General features: G+C 38.4%; 1 non-coding gene across 1 annotated transcript; it reads right to left on the bottom strand.

Moving 5' to 3' along the window:
- Positions 1-12665: 12665 nt before the first annotated feature.
- LOC118711910 lies at positions 12666-12767 on the bottom strand. The gene has a single exon (XR_004985869.1). It is a non-coding gene; the product is annotated as a U6 spliceosomal RNA (small nuclear RNA).
- Between the last annotated feature and the right edge of the window lie 937 nt (positions 12768-13704).

Here is a 13704-nt window from a genome sequence, read left to right as displayed (position 1 = left end):
CAGAAATTGGGAGTGGCCATATCTAAATTACATATTTACTATCCTGATTGTAGTTTGTAGGAGAGCAATGTTTGTGGTAGCAGGAAGAGCTTTTCAGGGTACATGAAGTCACTGTGCAAGGTATCACCTATTCCACTCAAAGATTGGTTGCCACTACTGATCATATTTCCAGTGGGGAATGTTTTTAATCCATGTCAACATTTATATTGTAAATCCCTTGAGAATAGAAACTATTTTTTTTTGTAAAGGGGTGTGTATTTTAGTTGGTCCTAAACAAATATTTGTTGAAAAATCACAAAAGAGGCAACATAGTAAGTGGGTAAATAAGTGTCTTACTAAATAAAAGTATAAAGCTACATGAGACTGAAGAAAGAGTATAGTGTAACAGAACGGTGTTAGCCATGTTATATAGAGAAATAAAACCAATAGGAGATGGATAAATGGATGGGCAAATGGATGGACAGATAAATAGAGATTGAAAGATATAGGTAGTTTCTATTTATCGACTTATAATGAGGAACTGACTCATGCAATTTATGGAAGCTGAGACGTTCCAAGATCTCCTACCTATAAGCTGGAGACCCAGCAAAGCAAGTGGTATAGTTCAGTCTAAGACCAAAGGCCTGAGAACAGGGGAAGTGGAAGGTATGAGTTTCAATCCGAGGGCACCAGACCAGTGTCCCAGCAGAGGATAAGTAAAAATTCTCTCTTCTTCCACATTTTTGTTCTATTCAGGCCCTCAACAGATTGGATGATGTTCACCCACATCAGGGAAGTCCATCTGCTTTACTGAGTCCACAGATTCAAATGCTAATTTCATCTGGAAATATCCTCATAGACACACCCAGAAATAATGTTTAGCCAAGTATTTAGGCACATTATGATCCAGTCAATGTGACACAAAATTAACTATCAGAAGACCCCTTGGATGAGCTGGTAGTAAATCCTGGGAGAAATGTACCATGTGGTTTATCCTCATTGAGTAGTATAATGGCCAAAATCTTTGAAAAATATTATGTAAGTGATCCAGTGATATATTTTAAATAAAGTTTCTTGTATCAACTGTCTAAGATATAGTGACGATAGCATTTGATTGTGACCCAGTGAGGATATTTCTGAAATCATGTGAAACAAAGGAGTATGATATAGGAGGACTGCCATAGGATTTACCATCTCCCTCCCAGCCCCAAAGTGGGCTCCAGCCTTCTCTGTCAGCCTTTTCCTTGTGCCTTGCTCTCTGTTCAGGGCCCTCCTATGCTCTGGAATGGAGCTGAGTCTCTCATTGTGAGGTGGAAGGTGATCCTCAGCCCCTTCAGGTAAAATGAGGCACGCTACAGTCAAGAGCCTCTGCTTCTGTCTCACATGTTCAGGTGCCCGTGAGTAAGTCATTTTCTCTCTCTAGACTGTGCTTCCTCCCTTGAAAATATAGAGTTGGGTTATCAGGGGTCTGCAAACTTTTTCTATTAAGGGCCAGATAATAACTATTTTAGGTTGTGTAGTCCTTATTGTCTCTTTTGTAACAACTCAAAGTCGACATTACTGTGTGTAATATCCAGAGACATTATGCAAAGAAATGGTGTAACTATGTGACAATGTAACTTCATTGAAGAAAAAAAAAAATACACAGACAGTAAACTGGATTTGGCCCACATGCCACAGTTTGCAGCTATTAAATTAGATGATCTAAAGACAGAGCTATGCCATAGAAATAGAATGCAAGCTAGCCCAGCTGACATGGCTGAGCATCAACCTATGAATCAGGAGGTCATGGTTTGATTCCTGGTCAGGGTATATGCCCTGGTTGCAGGCTCAATCTCCAGCGTAGCCCATGTAGGAGGCAGCTGATGGATGATATTCTCTCGGATCAATAAAAATATATATTTTTTAAAAAGAATACAAGACAGAAATACGAACCATGGACCTGATTCTAACATTTCTGATAACCACTGGTTTTAAGTTCCTCTATAAAAGTAAAATCAATGTTAATAATATATTTTATTTAACTTACTATATCCAAAACATCATTTCACCATATAATCAATATGGAAACTTACCAATGCCATAGTTTTCCCTCTTTTTTAACAGCAGGTCTTTGAAACCCAGGTTGTGTTTTACACATCAGCATGTCTCAGTTGAATGAGTCACATTTCAAGGGCTCAGTAGCCACATGTAGCTAGAGGCTACCACACTGGACAACACAGTTTTAAGAGGTTCTAATCTACATCTATGCCTCACATTCTATCAAAAACACAGAGCAAGGCAGGAAGTTTTATTCTGTTTTCTCATCCTTGATAATTTAATATACACATCTGCAAAAAATGTGATAATGTCAGTGCAGCTTTCGGGTGACTTGTAGACTAGCTCTGCTGCAATTAGTAAATAGCTGAGCTTTAGGCAATGCCTTCTCCCACCCACTCCAAGCACTCTCCTAAGGGGAGAGAAGTGTGAACACTTATTTATCCTGGTGGTGATGAAGAGTGGGGGGGTGGACAAGAGGCTCCACTAGAAAAAACCATCACAAATACAGTATTTCACTGGAGTCTCATGTTATACTTTAAGCTTATTCAATTTTGTTTTCTATACTACAATCTATTCTTTTTTCATTTTTAATTTGTATGCCTTACTAGATAGTAGATTCAACCACTCTGCTTTGCATACTGCCTCCCTCCCCCACCACCAGAAGGATGTACTACCTTCACCACAGTGTCCTTGGGCAGAGGTTTATACCATAATGTGTTAAACAAGTTTTAACTGAGGCCTCAAGACACAATAGTTGTCAAATGCTAAAGTCAGCTGTGGCTGACCACAATGCAAAAATTTCCTTTGAGAATCGGTTAGGTCACACTTAAATTGGTTACCCACGGTGAGGGTATAAAAGGGTTGAAAGAGAGAATTTGTGGTATTTTTTGAAAAGAACTGTGCTGTTAATCTCACCCTTCACTCCACTCCCCTCTAACCTGGTGACAGGAGCTTTAAGGGTAGCAGGGAGGCTTGTGGGCGCACAGGGACTGAAATCTGAAGGGCGAGAGAAGGAAAAATTATAGCCATGGGAAAGTTGAGGATAGGTTGCTGTGCTGGGATTGCCTTGAACCCTCAGGTTTTCTAGAGTCTGGGTATCCCTCTGGACCTAACATGGGCCATGAGTGAGGAGGAACAGATGGGCATTGGGAGAAGAGAGGGAAAGAAAGACCTTGGTCCACTTCCCACACACCCTACCTGGTTGAGGGTAGATGACGAATATGAGCAAACAGGGACCTTAACCTTTCACCTTCTTAGGGCACTTCAAGAGTTAGAGTGATGAGAGCACTTTGTATTGTCTAAGCGTGACCAGAAAAGCACTCTATCTCCACAAAAGGAAAGAGAGAACCAAACATGACTGTGCAGTATATTGGTTTAAGACTCTTGACCTTAGGAGGTTACATACTCTTGGATAATATATTTATATTAAATGAGATATACAACTTCCTTCCTATTGGATTAACTCCAAAGATGGGAATCTCAGGCTGCATTCACTAGGCTGCTCAGGAGGACATTTGGTGGGAGTTTGTGGTCTTTTTGTCTCTTCAAATTATACCAGGTTATCACCTATGGCAGTAATGGTGTCTATGATGTGTAGATAACCCACAATCTTAGAAAAACAGGAAGATCCAGTCTAAAGAAAGAGAGAATAGTAACAATAACAGATCATTATTCACTGGGAGATCACCATATGCTGTGCACTGCACTTTCTTACAACAAGGCATTATATCATTTTAAAGAAGAGGAAAGTGAGGCTCAGAGAGGTTAAGGAACTTCATCACATCCCACAGGCAGTAAGTGGCAAGGATGAGATTTGGACTTGATTTTGCTCATTTTAACCACTATTCCTTGCTGATCCTCTTTCTCAGCCCATACGTGGCCTTGAGCCTTCTGTTGTACTTTTCTGCCACTGTTCTCTTCTTTCTTTATCATCCTCCTTTCTGCCAGGGATTCCATTCTCAGCTGAATATAAGCCCCTCTTCTTTCCCCTCACCTGGGGTACATAAAATGAACAGTGGCTCAACAATTTTGAGCCAGTGAAACTCTCTGGCTTCAGAGAGCACAGCAAGAATCTTAGCCAAATCCTGCAGAATGCTGGCCAAAAAAGAAAACAAAGATGGAGAGAAGAAAGTTCTTACTACTTGGTATAATCAGGTCAGAATTCTGTTAACATGGGATTGATGAAAAGGGATCTCCAAGAAAATATCATGGTTATGACTTGTAGGATAAAAGCAAAATGCACTATGTCTTTAATTTGTCTACCCTTGCTGGCTGTCCTGAGAAAGCATCTGTTTTGTATCAACCACTGTAAAGCACTTTGCCATTGGGAAATGGGTCAGCAATTTGGCCCTGGTCTCTTGCTTCCTTCTTTCAGGGCAATGCTAGAACACAGTAGTTCAAAAGTACAGGGGCAACCCAGCCCCAATTGCTAGACACCCTCAAAAGAGCTGCACCCCATTAACATTGTCTGAGGGGACATTATCTCTTGCTTGTTCTTCCCTGAATCTGCTGAGTTATTTTCTTAGGCTTCCATGATAGAACTATAAAAAGTAATGTTCGGCATCAGCAATTCAACAGGCCTATTGCTGAAGTAGCATTAGATTCAAATGACATTTTTTTGTCAAGTAGCATCAAATTTCAGATTTACATGGGACTCTTCCCAGAATGAGCTTCTTGACCTGGAAGGAGGCCAGAGGAGCATTTTTTGCCCGGGTCTTTATGTGAACTCTGCCCTTGGATGTACATTTGAAAGAAGACGATAGAAATTCATCTCTGTAAGGAGCTGTCTGATCCCTGATTAAAATATGTTCCACTCTGACATTAGTAGATATTAGTGAAAAGAAATGAGTGATGATTTGTTTCTGAATGTTGGAGCTTCCTGTTCAGGAAGGGGAAAGACCCAGAGTTGGAAGAACTAACAATAAATCATTGCTGAAGTAGGGCCAGGCAAGGAGGACTCAGAGATCCATCTACAAAGTCTTTTATTGATTCATTGATTAAAAAAATATATAGCACCTAGTGGGTGCTAAAATACCAAGACGAATGATAACAACAACAGGAAACATTTTCTGAGCATGAATATTTTAATCCGTTTATATTTCTATAGTAAAATACCATGGACTGGGTGGCTTAAACATTTGTTTTGCACGGTTCTGGAGGTTGGCAGTCTGAGATCAGTGTACCAGTGTGGTTAGGTTCTGATTATATCCTCACAGGGACTTTTGTAGGTGGGTGTACATAAAGTGAACATGTATCTCTTCCTTTTTTTATGAGAGACCCCTTTTCATATTAAAAACATTTAGCTTATGAGAGATAGAAGGGAATTTCCTTAACCAAATAAAGGGTATCTATCAAAACCCCTTTTGCAGTCTTACTCTTAGTGGTGATATATTAGCAACATTCTCCTGAAAATAAGGATCCAGCTAAAGGAGCTGCCACATGCAGGCTGTGTTCCATAGGAAGCCGACCTTGAGATAGAGGGCAACACATAAAATGCTAATGATGGTGTGTTCCTGGAATCAGCCTATGCAGAACAGAGAAGAAGGAAGCTGATGTGGGCAGGAGAATTTGGGCTTGGAGACAATTCTAATGAAGACTTCAGCCAACTCATAGAGTTCCTGAGGCTGGATGGCCCTTTAGAATGGCGCTATATTAGGTGGCTGAAGGCACAGGGTCTAGTCCTGGTGCTGACCGCAGCCATCTTATCACCATAAAGGGATAACTGCCAAAAATCAGAGCAAACACAAAATTAATAGATGGAGGGGAACAACTCCCTGGTTATGGAAACTGAAGGAAAGTCCTTCTGTGTTAGGTTGAGAAAGGCACTATACTGTGGTAGATGAAGTTAGACATGACTCAGGTTTTCCCTTACTACAAGCTCACTTTAAGATTCTACAAAAATTAACACTCTGGGCCTAAGTTTTTTCACCTGTAAAATGGAGATCAATTAGAGTAAATATCTGATAGCTTGTCAAGATTAAGTGTGACAACACAGTGCTTGACACACAGCTCAATACATATGATCTACTATTCTTTCTAGGAACATTCTCAACTACCTCCTTTTCTACCCTCTGCTGCCCTGCCACTTGCTCCTCCCCCTCCCCTTTCCTTTCTCAGTATAAAATTATTTATCCCATATCTACTGGCAAAGGGGGAAAGTGAGAGATTGAGATTATTGATCTAGTCTCCGGGACAAATAAAAGCAATTTAAGCCTGAAACAAGACAAGAAAAAGTAGTTTCTTGCCAAGGAAGTTGCTAGCAATGACTCTGTAACAGATGCCAGCCCAGAGGGCTTTCTTTGACACTGTCAGCCAAGCTTCACTTCAGCCTAATCTGACTGTTCCGACCCTAGAGAAGTTGTCTGGAAGTTGAGGACAGTTAACAAAAGACACCTCATGGCCTTGTAGTTGCATGGACCTCTAACATTTATTGCATCAGTTGTGTCCAGATACATGTCAGGATGCTTAAATCCTAGTATGTCATGAGGAAGCTAGAGTTTTGGGATAGCAGGGTCACAGAGATCCCCTATTTTCCAAAAGAGGTAAGATTTCCAGAACCATAAAAACACAGAATTCTTGAATAGAGGGGTCCAGGGAATTCTCTTTTTATAAATTGGCATCCAAATTAGGAAACTTGCCCTAGGTACCTTATCTAGTTTAAATTACAATTTTTCTTAGTACTTTTCTCTCATGGAATGAGGAGGAAATTTGAGCCCAAGATGGCAAGTAGATTTCAGCTAACATGCCAACTTCAATCAGATGTTGGCATTTGGAGCAACACTATATTGAGAAATATTCCCAGTCTGGCTTTAGAAGAAAATAGTGCTGTAATCAATTGGCAATGTCTGACATGGACAACAGTCAGGAATGAGAGATCTGTCTGCTACAGATTTGCTGACCTTGAATTCTAGGATAACAAGGTGAGTTCAGCAGGGATGGGAATGGGATGGTCTAAAGTTAGGTTGCCTATTGTACTCTCTGTCCTCCTTCCTATACTGGCCCTGTATTTTTATTTATCTCATTGCATATTCTATTTTGCATGTGGCTGTGAATCATCACTCCAGATTCCCCATCCTACCTGAGTTAGGAAGATAAGTTGGAACATCAGGTCCTGGGCCAGCCAGATAACAGCTTTTTGCTTGTTCCTCCTCTCACAGAGGGGTGATTCCTTAGCCAAATAGATACTGCCCCCCCCCCCCCGAAGTCTATTGTTGCCTTCTCTTTTTATTTATTTGAGGCAGAGATATCATATTCTGGAACACAAGAGAGGCTTCTGGGATCATTTGGTAAGATCTAATTTTACAGATAAGAAAACTGAGTGCCAGAGAAGGGAAATGGCTTGTCTGAAGTTACAGAGGGAAATGCAGGCTGCCAGTCTTCCCACAACACTCCATTCATTTGCTTTACTCCTTCTCCAACTTTGCTTCCCCAGATATAGTAATCAAACTTCCCATACAGGAATATTTCCACAAATAACAAATAAATTAATGGCCATGTGGCAAGCTGCATCCTTAACAGAAAGAGGCAACATAAATACAAAGTGACATTGACTAGCTTGTGTCTCAAAGGCATGTAATAGAAAGTGACAGAAGATTTGAAAAGTTGGTGAGGGTATTACTCTATGAAGGAGGCTTTGCATTTCCTAAGGCACATCAGAAGTCAGATTAGAAATCTTTTCTCAAGGCCCAGAATGTAGCATATTCCTTCATTATAATATCTGCTAAGATAATATATGAATATAGATAGTTTTACATTTTGAGAATTTACAAAGTTTTGATATTTTTGCATTTGAACAAAAATGTATTGAGCCCTTTGTTGATGGAGTTAGTAAGACAGAGATGATAGAGCACCAGCCGTGCTTTGCAAAGCTTGCAGTCTGGATGGGGACAGAAATAGACACACACACAAAAAAGTATGGTACAATGTAAATGATATTACAAATGTGTATGTAAGATTCAGTAACAGCACAGAGAAGGGAGTGACTAACTTTGGAAGGCAGTGGGAAATGTTTTACAGACACAAGCTCTGAGTTAGGCTTTGAATGGTAAAAAGGAGTTCTTCAATAGCTCTTGTGCCCTGATCCATTTGATAAATTTAGTAGCATACCCAACACATGCCAATCTCTATGTTAAGTACTGGGGTTGAAATAAATACATAAGATAGAGACCGTGACCTCTCAGATCTCATAGACTAGTCAAGAGGTAAACAAAGAATTATATTACAGTGTATTAAAAGCAATAGTCATTGGGTGAACCCAAGACAGCCATAAGAAATGCTATATTAAGGTGTGGACTTGGCATTTTTCCTCTGTGTTTGTAGTGCTTCTTTTCAGCAAGTATTTATGAGTCATCCTGATAGCATTAGGATACCAACAAGAAAATTACTATTTACAAAAGAATTAATGAGAGGGAAATTATATTTTTTTAAAAAACCTGGTGGAAACCTAGCTATCAGCATCTTCTTAATAAAAATTACTGAAGACCTGCCAGACACTAGGCACTATATTGATATGTGAGCATACAAGAGAGAGAAATACCAAGTGGCTATAAAATCAAGGGGTTAATAGCATGGGTGACGAAGTCAGTCTGACTGGGGTCAAATCCCAGTTTCCCAATTGATTAGCTATAAAATCTCAGATTGGTTGTTCAACCTCTCTGCAAAAAGTAAATTATAAATAACTCTGGTTGTTGTGATATTTAAACCAACAAAACAGATATAAGGTTTAACCTAGTCCCTGGCACATGGTGTGTGCTCAATAAAAGTATTATCAGTGAAAAAAAAGATGATGATGATGAATAGATGCTGAACTTGAAAAAACTTGGAATGAGTTTGGACTTTTCATCCTCTGGGTAATAGGACACTAAAAGTTTTGTTGTTGTTTTTAAAATTATAGTTTATATTCAATATTATTTTGTATTCATTTCAGTTGTATAGCATAGCAGTTAGATAATCATATACTTGACCAGTGTTGTCCCTGATATTATATTTCCAGTACCCAATGGGCACTATGAATAGTAATTGCTATATTAATGACTATATTCCCCTTATGCTATACTTTACATCCCCATGATTTTGTAACTTCCAATTTGTGCTTCTCAATCCCTCCACCTTTTTCACCCAGTCTCCAACCTCCCCTCCTAATGGCAACCATCAGTCTATTGTCTATAATATCTATGAGTCTGTTTCTGTTTATATTGTTTTTTAGATTCTGCATATAAGTAAAATCATGTGGTATCTGTTTTTTCTGATTTATTTCACTTAGCATAATAACCTCTAGGTCCAGTCATGTTTTGCCAATGGTAGATTTCATATTTTTTTAGTGGTTGAGTACTATTCCATCGTATACAGCTGAAAGGTTTTCATCGAGCAGTGACATAATCAGATTCATTTTTTAAAATACTTTTATTTAAACTCTTCAAATATACACAAAGCAAAACATAACATACATTTACAGGTAACACTCAAGAGTCCACACTTATCTAGATTTTTCCACATTTGCTTCATCTATTAATATTTTCTTTGGGATTTTTTTTGTTTGTTTTTTAACAATAACATATCCCTAATTCAACTTCTCTATTTTCTGCAATTTCTAAAGGATCACTGCTTCCTTTTAGTGGGAAGGTATTGAGAGGCCACAATCTGGCTTCTAGGCTTACTCATTGTCTCTGGGTTGCTATTGTTTCTAGGCCTTTTTAGTGAACAGTCAGTTCACTAAACATCACCCATGCCATTAACTCCTTGATTTTATGGCCACTTGGTATTTCTCTCTCTTGTATGCTCACATAACAGCAATTATTTTTGAAAAATAATTATGAGTTCATATTGATATTTGCAATTCAATTGAGGTTATATGCTAAGTGAGATAAATCAGACAGAGAAAGACAAATACTGTATGATATCACTTATCTGTGGAACCCAAAAAGCTAAACTTGTGAAAACAGAGTAGTATGGTGATTACCTGGGGCTGAGGGTGAGAGAATTGGGGAGGTGTTGCTTAAGGGTACAAACTTGCAACAACTAAGTAAGTTGAGGTCGTCACATAGTGATTAAAGTCAACAATACTGTATTACAAACTTCAAAGTTGTTAAGAGACTATATTTTTTATTGTTTTCCATACAAGAAATGATAATTATATGCTTTTAGAGGTTCAGTGCATGAAATTCATGCACGGGGGTGGGGGGTGGCCCTCAGCCCAGCCTGCACTCTCTCCAATCTGGGACCCCTCAAGGGATGTCTTACTGCCCGTTTAGGCCTGATCAAACATTCCTCTCATAATCCAGAACTGCTGGCTCCCAACTGCTCACCTGCCTGCTTTCCTGATTGCCCCTAACCGTTTCTGCCTGCCAGCCTGATCACCCCCTAACCACTCCCCTGCCAGCCTGATTGATACCTAACTGCTCCCCTGCCAGCCTGTTTGCCCCTAACTTCCCTTCCCTGCAGACCTGGTCCCCCCCCAACTGCCCTTCCCTGCAGGCCTGATTGCCCCCAACTTTCCTCCTCTGCAGGCTTGATCACCCCCAACTGCCCTCCCTTACAGGTCTGGTCCCTGTCAACTGCCCTCCCCTGCTGGCCACTTGTGGCAGCCATCTTGTGTCCACATGGGGGCAGCCATCTTATATGTTGGAGTGATGGTCAATTTGCATATTATTCTTTTATTAGATAGGATGATAAAGGTGCTAGCTAATAGTACTGTAGTAATCATATTATTGCATTATATAAATCAAACAGCACATTGTACACCTCAAACTTACACAATATTAGATGTCATTTACTTCTCAACTTTTTTTAAAATTCAAGCTTTTTATTAACTTCTAATATAATAGTTGTATTATTTTATTTTGCTGAAAATCTCTGACCTCACAATATTAATATGATTACTTATTTGCTTTATCCTACAATATACCCTATTTCCAAAATAAAATCAATATTGCTATAATTATACTATACTTATACTATATTTATATGAGTGATATTATATTTATGTTACTTATAAACATTATGATATTTTTATATGAAAATATTACTATATATTATAACAATATATTATTATATTTACAACATAAAAATTATCATTTTATAGGTCAAAAGTGGTCAAATATAGGCAACTTCATATGGCTCAACTTAATACTAACAATTATTGGGTCGGCAGCTAAGTAATTGCGGATTTTTTAAAGAAAATCAAAGACAATTTTTTCATGGAACTAAATAACTTTATTCTGTAATGTATTGCCCATTTTGATCAATGACCTTTTGCCATCTTTCAGGCAGCATCATAATCCCACGTTCAAAAAACTTCTGGTTTTTATTAGCAAAAAACTGAATCAGGTACGATTTGACATCACCATCATTATTGAAATTTTTACCATTCAAGGAGTTTTGTAAAGATCGAAACAAAAAGTAATCAGATGGTGCAAGGTCAGGACTATATGGTGGATGTGGCAAAACATCCCAACCAAGCTCCATTAATTTTTGCCAAGTGACCAAAGATGTGTGTGGCCTTGCAGTGTCATGATGGAATACAACACCTTTTCGATTTGTCAATTCGGGCCGCTTTTCTTCAACTGCATTGTTTAATTTCGTTAGTTGTTCAATGTAGACATCAGAATTGATCGTTCGGTTGGGTGGTAAGAGTTCAAAGTAGACAATTCCTTTGTAATCCCACCAAACTGATAACAAAACCTTCTTTTGATGAATATCAGCTTTTGATGTTGTTTGAGTTGGTTCACCTGGCCTGCTCCACGATCTTTTCCACTTGATATTGTTGTAAACAACCCATTTTTCATCGCCAGTTATCAGTCGTTTTAAAAATGGATCATTTTCATTACGTTTCTTTAGCAAATCACAGCTGCTAATGCGTTGCGTTAACTGTGATTCTTTCTGTTCGTGAGGAACTCATGTATCGAGTTTTTGAACATAGCCAAGTTGTTTTAAGTGATTTTCAATGCATGTATGTGATACATGAAGCTTCTCTGCAATCTCACGTGTTGTACTGTGACAGTCGGAATTGATTATTGCTTTGATTAGGGCGTCATCAACTTCAACTGGACGACCAGAGCGTTTTTCATCTTTGAGTGAAAAATCACCAGAACGAAATTTGGCAAACCAATTTTGACACTGCCGTTCTTTTAAGGCTTCGTCACCATAAACAGCACATAACTTTTTATGAGCTTGCGATGCATTTTTCCCTTTGCGGAAATAAAAAAGCAAAATATGACCAAAATGTTCCTTTTGATTTTCCATTTTTCAACGAACGCCAAACGAAAACTACAAAACAGATCAAAAAACTTTTTTTACTGATTAACAGCTGAATAGCCAACTATCAAATAACAAAATGTGTTTTACATTTGTACTACGTCTGCAAACCTAAAAATTCAACTGAAGCCATATATGTGTGAAACCCGCAATTACTTAGCTGCCGACCCAATAGATTACTGAATGGCATCTAATGCTTGCAACTATTTTTTTGTTCTTTAAATATATTTCACAAGAATGTAAAGTCAGAATACTTTTTATGAAAGTTACTCAAAATAATTATTTCTTGGTGTATTTAATGTTACCAATTTGAGGAACAATTTTTCTAAATTAAATTTATTGTAGTAACACTGGTTAATAACATTATATAAGTTTCAGGTGTACAATTCTATAAAATAAATATCAAATGCTTCATGAATTTGAGTGTCCTCCTTGTACAGGGCCCATGCTTACCATCTTGGTATTGCTCCAATTTTAGTATATGCGATAGGGAACACCAGTTGTGTATTTTTTACATTTCAATTTTTAGAACTCGCTTATTTTATTTTACTTTTACACAATGTTATTATTTTATTTCAAAGTCAAGATTTATAAGAGGACATATTCAGAGAAGTTTTACCACAACCCTTGTTCTCCACTGTGTAATTCCTCCCCTATTACTTTTATTAGTTTTTGGTTTATCTTCCCAGAGTTTTCCTCTACAAATATAAGAAAATAGTCTGCACATATGTGAGTGTGTGTATCTATGTGGTTTCCCTTTCTTACACAAAAATTATATATACTGTTCTGCATCTCGCTTTTTTCTCATGAGAGTTTCAGATCAGCATTTTAAAAAGACCAGTGGTCTCCTGTAGGGAGAAAAGACTGGAAATAGACATTCCTACTGGAAGCAGGGAGACCACTGCAGTTGTCTAAACAAGGCTGCTGGGGTGGCTAGGACAAGGGTAGTGGTAGTGGCATTGGAGAGAAGCAGACAGGTTTGAGTTTAAAGGGTCAGGATTGGAAATACACAACTTAATTTTGAAGTTTAAAGGGTCAGGACTAGAAATTTGTTTTATAAGGGGTACCCACAGCTTTTTGCAAAAAATCCAGGCCATCCTCCTGGTCACTTGTATATTTCCAGTGGGATGAAAGTTCCTATGGAATAGAAGACTGGATCATATCCACACTGTTTTATTTTCTTAATTTATTATAGAAAATTTCAAACATACATAGTCTGAAAGACTATAATGAACTCCCAACACACTCATTACAGAGGTGCATCAATTATCAACCTAAAGCCTACCTAATGTTATCTCTACTCCCAACCACTCGAATCCATCAGCCATTCCCACCCCACCGCCCAAGATTATTGGGACACAAATCCTGGATATCCTGTCATTTTGTCTGTCTGTTTAGTATTTTCCAGCACCTTGGAGAGACATTGTTATCCGA

The sequence above is a fragment of the Pipistrellus kuhlii genome, unplaced genomic scaffold (genome assembly GCF_014108245.1).
Source record: "Pipistrellus kuhlii isolate mPipKuh1 unplaced genomic scaffold, mPipKuh1.p scaffold_m20_p_8, whole genome shotgun sequence".
NCBI lineage: Eukaryota > Metazoa > Chordata > Mammalia > Chiroptera > Vespertilionidae > Pipistrellus > Pipistrellus kuhlii.
The sequence above is the reverse complement of the archived record's forward strand: the minus strand, read 5'-3'. Positions and strand labels throughout refer to the sequence as shown.